Here is a 7,124-nt window from a genome sequence, read left to right on the forward strand (position 1 = left end):
AACTGAGGGACTAAATATGTAAGATACGTATTATTCATTTGATCTAAATAAAAGATAATTATAAAATTAGTTATATATAATATATATATAATTATATATATAATAAATTAAAAATATTCGAGCTGAACCAAACTGAGCGAACCTTTGCTCGTTGCTTGGCTCGTTTACAAACCGAACCGAGCAGAGCGGCTCGTTTAAAATCGAGCGAAGAAACGAGCGAGCAATTTTCGAGCGAGCGCCGAGCGAGTTCAAACGACGAACGGTTTGGACGGCCCTAATCACAATTTTTCATACAAATGAATAATTAAAAAGTAGTACGGAGTATATTTTATTCCCCCCCCCCCCCCCCCCCCCCACAAAGTTTTCCCTATTAAAAAAATGACAAATGTTAAGTACATGTCATTTTCTTTTAAACTTGTTGTGATGGCTCACGTATGATATAAGTAGTTAAGCATTCAATATTATCTTAAAACTTTGTATACTCATACTTTTGGTTGAGACCCCTACCTCATGACGAAACCAATCGTTTTCGGTATCATCACAAGTGCATATTTTATAGTACCATTTGGCATCATTTGTAGGACTAAACACCTAAACTTGGAAAACCAATACATCAACTACCATAAACATTTTTAGTGGCAAAAACAGATACCCGAACTGGTTTTACACTTGATTGGATTAAACGGTTGTCGTTAAAGGTAAACCTTTTTGGACGGTAGGCGGAAACGGGGATGATAGCAACATTGGATGCCTAATGCAAACATTGTTGTGTGTGTGGGAGGAGGGGGGGGGGGGGGGGGTGGCTAAACAAGATAAAGCGGTGCTTGTTATGTGGTTCATTAGAAGGTGGAACATATACTACTGTCATGGCCTCAATCATATGGCAATTCGTTAGTACTTGGTGAAACGGTTTATCACGGTCTATGCATTCGAGGTGAAGGACTTATTGACGATTTATCTCAATTTAAAGGAACTTGAAAGCAAACTAAGGACAGTTCAATCGATCATCCTCACGGCATGTTGGAGCTTATGGAAGGCGCATAATGAAAGCATTTTCAACAATACTCGGGTTGTCGATTAATAGAATAGAGATGTAAAACGGCTCTCGTTTATATGGGTGAAGAGTCGGGGGAAAATACCCGGCTTAGATTGGGAATAAAACTTCGCACCATAGATGGTCCGATTATTCCAAATTAAGTCACTAGACAGTGAAGATAAATCACCTCAACTAAATCTTTTTTTTATCACCTATTAGAGGAATCCAACAAATCCATAATATTTTTCGGACCTAGAATAAACGGAAAATCCACCACCAAGTCGACCAATCGGTTTCCAAATCCTTGAAGCAATACTACACCCAACAAAAACTCCACAGAATTCTTACAAACCGGAAAATAGACAGATTGTCCAAATCTTTAATAGAAAGGTTAGAATAGACGATCCAAAAGCACCCAACAACTTAAAATATTTACCCTCTTGGGCACGAATTTATTCTATCTTGTTATGTGAATGGCACCCGGTAGACTTTCTAATTTCTAACTTCTTTAACGAAAATATATCATCCGGCCAGCTATTTCATTAACCGAAAAAACTAAACACTACTAGTCTAACCTAGAAAAAGAATACTCTTAGGAGTGTATCTGTATCTGATTCAATACAACTCACCACTTACTTATACCGGTTAACTACCAACTAACTCCCTAATATAAGTCATCGCCACCTTTATACACTAGTTAATCATCACATATCAAACAAAATATGGGAAATAAGATCAGAAAATGCGAAAGAAAACAAAGTTTTCAACATTTGGTCATTTCCATAGAAAACAAGTACCAAAAGATGGTCTCAAAACTCCTAAAAAGGTAAATGACAATATGAAAGGAACAAAACTCCTGTGGCTAATGCTTAGGAGACAAGATTGTCCTTAAGAGACAGGGAAGCAAGCTGAGCCGCTGGAGCTTGGTTCTGAACATTCCTCAAAACCTCCATCGCCTCAGAAACCTTCGCCTTCAAAGCATCCGGTGATTCCAACAAATGCAACAACTCTGTCTGGTCCATCTCCAGTAACATCCCTGTCACTTTAGCAGCATTCTCATGCTCCAACTCATCCACCAGTGGGTACAGATTCTCACCCAGCATCTGTTCATTGTTATATTTTTTTGAAACATAAGTATTAGAGCTAAACATTAATAATAATAATATTATTAAACAAATAACAAAACACAACATACCGTCCTCTGCTGCTCAGGAGAAGCATTAGCAAGGGCAGAAGTCAGAGCTGTGATCGGCATGGGCTGGTCTCGAGGTGACACACCACCGATCTCATACGGGACGGAGACCACTGCCACGTTTCCATCTGTGCGTCCAGGATAGCGATACATACGCCCCCTTGGAAACATCTGATAAAAAACAGACCATTTTATTTTTATCCTAATCTGAGTCTCATCTAGATTTAGTCCCTAAACATACCTGCTGTTGCATCATTGGAAAAGGCTGCTGCTGCTGATTTTGCTGCGCAGTACCACGCCTCCCACCAACGCGTTGACCCTGTTGACCTTGTTGGGCAACCGGAAGAAAGAAGTTTGGCATACCTGGCCTCATTCCAGGGACCAGCTGTTGTTGGTAACCAAAACCACCCTATGAAACATCAAGTCAAAAATACAAAATTCATCAAAGATGACAATTACATGCATAACTGGAAAATGATACCGTTGTGTCGGCTTAAAGCAAGTATAACTCATCTCTTTCATTTATTAGCATAGATATCCAAGTCTGGAGCTTATGGTAAAATGAACAAGCAAGCGTACCCAATAAAATCCCACTCATTGATATGTTGGTGATTGGGTCTTAGGAGGGTTAGATGAGGTCAAACCTTTTATCTACCCAGGGGATAGAGAGGTTGCTCCAACTTAGACCCCCGACTCCAAAAACTTTCTTTTACGTGTATAATATAGTATAGTAATCCAAATAACATAAAATATAAAATGTAGCTTAAGGGATTAAAGCAACAACCATGCAAAAACTACTAAGGCTAATAGTAACAACAGATAGAAGAGCAAAAAGACAAGACAAAGTAGAACTAAAATCTATACGCGAAGACAACGCTAACTAAAGCAAACAAAAGTGTAAGAAAAGCTAAAGGCCCCAAGACAGATCTAAAGACGTATCTGATACACTCCCCTAAAATTCCAAAACCTGAAAACCGCCTCCAAGCACTGCTATCCCCCCTGAACAAGTCCTCAAAGAGATGCAAGTCTAGCAAATCCTCATTGTAATGGAAAAAAAAACAAGGTTTATAGTAATGGAAAGAGTACTGTACCTGGGAAGGAAGCATAGCAGGAGGTGCCTGCCCATAAAACAATTGCTGCCCGATACCAGGCGCACCAGGCGGATACATGGGCATACGAGGACCCATTGAAGTCATAACGGGCCTCATTTGTGAAAACTGGGCCTGTGGAAAACAGTTGCTAAAAACCGAAAAAAATAAAATAACAAGGCAACAAAAGTCAAGACGTTACCTGTAGCTTTGCCCTTCTCTCCTCTTTACGTTGAGCGAGTGCAACATAAAGTGGTTTGTTAGCAATCATCTTCCCATTCATCTCAGCAAGCTATAAATCACCATAATCAAAGTAAATTAATTACCTCACTAATAAATGAAATGAACATTTATTGAACTGTTCATGTCGATTATGTTTGTTTATTTAATAAATGAACCACATGAACAAAACTTTTTGTTCATAACATAAAAACATCTTTGAGATTGATATTCTCATTAATGTTTGCTCAGTTATGCTGGTTTATGTTATTCATCTACATTCACTTATATTCGTACATTTAAGTTAGTGAACAATTCTATTAAAAAACTAACATAAACAAACATGTACACATTCATTTTCTTAATAAAAGAACGGTTTGTTTGTTCGCTTTCGATCTTCGGCTAAAGTTAGACAAACGAACAATACAATGTATCACAAACATGTTTCTTACAGCTTGAGAAGCCTCTTCAGGAGTTGAAAACGCAACAAAACCAGAACCCCTGCTATTTCCATTCGGATCCAGCATAACCTTATTAAACAGATAAGCATCTCAAGTTAGATATAAACTCAAAAACACATATCAAGACATTATCTTTCTTATTGGAAATAACTAATAAGCAACAAACCTTGCATGAAGTAATTGTACCATACTCAGAAAACAGTTTCTTAAGCTTATCATCATCAATACCATCATCCAAATTCTTCACATACAAATTCGCCCCTTGATACTTCTCAGCAGCTTCTTTTGCACTCTGCTCAAACCGACTCTTCAATTCAAGCTCTCGTTCCGATTTCTTCTGAGCTTTCCCAACATACCATTCCTTATCATCAATCTTCTTACCATTCAACGACTCAACCGCACTCGCAGCATCATCAGCATTTTCAAAATTAACAAACCCAAAACACTTGGATTTTCCATCTGCATCCCTCATAATAACCGCACTAGTAATCGTACCATACTCACCAAAAGTCTTTTCAGATCTTCATCAGTAGTTGACTCGGGTAGGTTTTTGACATACACATTGTTGAACTTTGAGGGTCGATGATGTGTCACGTTCTTGCTTGCGAAGAAAGTGACCGACATAAACTTGTTTGTCATTCATCAACATACCGTTTAACTTATCAATCGCATTTTGAGCAGATTCCTCAGTGTCAAATTGCACAAATCCATACCCCTTTGATTGACCACTTGAGTCGGTTGCTATCTTGCATGAAAGAATAGTACCAAAGCTTGAAAAGGTGTCGTGCAACGCTTTGTTGTCAATCGTTTTGTCCAAATTCTGTACAAACTTCAAACAAGCAATTTGAATAATATAGTTAATTAATTAACATCAATACATATGTATATATAGCACATTTGACCTTGATAAAGATATTTGCAGTTCCACTTTTGCGAATACTCGGGTCCCTGTGAGAATACATGATCCGAATCGACTTGCCATTGACCGGAGTAAAGTTCAGAACACTAATAGCCCTTGCAGCTGCAATCCAGATTAACATAAACAGTCAATTTCTTTTCATCAACTATTTAAAAATTAATTAAAATTTTCAACCAAAATAAAAAAGATAGTAACTTACTTCATTCTCTTATAATTAATAGGAATATCGGATTTTAATAATCCCTGATGAATGGTACTGGCCAATAACCCCTATTCGTTTTATCGCCACTAGCGGTCCCAAATTCAAAAAAGTTGTCCCCCAATGGTCTCCTGTTAAAAAAGACTTAACGGCGTTATAGTTTTTTTTGAATTTCAAACCAATGTTTTAGGGCTTTTGATCGTTAGAAGGATACGAGTCGATTGGTGTAAAACTTAGTTTGAAATAGTGCTTTAAAATGACAAAAAAATGCTTCAATTAGGGTGTTTGAACTTACAATTAACCAAAATCAAGTCGTTTGGATCATTTTTTGGAGCTAATTTTTACACCAATCGACTCGTATCCTCCTAAAGACCAAAAGCCCTAAAACATTGGTTTAAAATTCAGAAAAAACTATAACGACGTTAAGTCATTCTTAACGGGGGACCATTGGGGGCAAACCTTTTTGAATTTGGGACCGCCAGTGGCGATAAAACGAATAAGGATTATTATCAGCCAATATCATTTAATAGGGATTATTAAAATCCATTATTCCTAATTAATATAAACTAGTTTATAAAAAAAAATCGGCCTTTAACATCTTCAATAAAAACATAAATTACAATTCCTCTGTTTTATTTGCTATTGTTTTAAAATATATTATAATGCACTTCATTCTCTTACAATTAATATAAATTAATTCATTATAAAAGTTTTAGCTTTTTCCATATTCAATTCAATAAAAATCATTAATAACAGTTCCTCTGTTTTATTTGCTATTAAATTTAAAAAAATTTATTGTAATGCACTTCATTCTCTTACAATTAATGTAAATTAATTCATTAAGAAAGTTTTAGCCTTTATCATATTCAATTCAATAAAAATCATTAATAACAGTTCCTCTGATTTATTTGCTTTTGTTTTAGTAAAAAGATTGTAATGTACTTCATTCTCTTACAATTAATGTAAATTAATTTAATAAAAAACTTTTAGCCTTTTACATATTAACTTAATAAAAAAGTTTTAGCCTTTTACATATAGAATTCAATAAAAATCATTAATAACAGTTACTCTGTTTTAAAAAAGTCCCTAACAATAATTTGCAATTCCAGATGATCAAAACAATTAAGAGGATTGTTACAGACAAAATCAATGCACTATTTGATATTATAATAAAAACAATTTATACAAGTCCTATTAAATTAATCACCAAACATTCAAATTATATAATATAATTATAATAAACAATAAACAATAAATAAATTAATAATAATAATACAATGAAGGTGAAATATACCATCATTGGAATTGCTATAGTTAACATAACCATAACCCAAGGATCGTCTGGTGCTGAGATCCCTACAAACCCTAACCGTAACCACCTGCCCAACCTGATTAAACAGATCATACAACTGTGAATCAGTAACACCATACTCCAGGTCTCCAACGTACAAAGACGTCGTTCCAAACGTCTGATTCGCCGCCACCGCACCGGCAACCGCCGTCGCATTCATCGTCGCCGTCGCCGGCAACGGAGGCTGCACAACCTGAATCTGCGCCATTAAGTGATCCTTCGTACAACTATATTCTTCACGTAATGAATGGGATCGGAGAATACGAGGATGAAGGAATAATATAATAATTTGTTTTTTTCTTTTTTATTAATAATAATAATTTTTCCGGGAGGGCAGACGGAACTGCACTGCTCCGGCGAGAGGAAAGTGGATGGGTATATATAGAGGACAGAAAACCCTAGAGTTTTCAGATGGTGTGAGAGTTAATCTGGACCCTTGGATTGGAGTTTGGTCAATCTTTGTGGGCCACCTGGCAGTTACGGTTAGATGGCATAACGTAACGGTATGCTTGAGAAGACACGTGGTGAGATATGACTTGTGTTTCATGTGTCATAAATGAATATGTTGTATAAAAAGTTGTATTTTTATATTTTAATAATGTTTGTTGAGAGTCAAGTGTGGGCCATGGGTCAACCGTAAGGTGAAATTGTTGTAAGAA

The 7,124-nt window shown here is 36.2% G+C and overlaps 1 pseudogene across 1 annotated transcript; it reads right to left on the bottom strand.

The window, feature by feature from the left end:
• Window positions 1–1,815: 1,815 nt before the first annotated feature.
• LOC143584253 (polyadenylate-binding protein 2-like) lies at window positions 1,816–6,748 on the bottom strand (annotated as a pseudogene). The gene is made up of 9 exons (XR_013144336.1): window positions 6,409–6,748; window positions 4,899–5,017; window positions 4,163–4,816; window positions 3,988–4,065; window positions 3,519–3,608; window positions 3,320–3,451; window positions 2,470–2,637; window positions 2,232–2,399; window positions 1,816–2,139 (listed from the first exon to the last, which is right to left on the bottom strand). The product of XR_013144336.1 is annotated as a polyadenylate-binding protein 2-like (transcript).
• Window positions 6,749–7,124: the final 376 nt, after the last annotated feature.

The sequence above is a fragment of the Bidens hawaiensis genome, unplaced genomic scaffold, assembly GCF_021521415.1.
Source record: "Bidens hawaiensis isolate Kalapana, Puna unplaced genomic scaffold, B.hawaiensis_p1.1 tig00032892_1, whole genome shotgun sequence".
NCBI lineage: Eukaryota > Viridiplantae > Streptophyta > Magnoliopsida > Asterales > Asteraceae > Bidens > Bidens hawaiensis.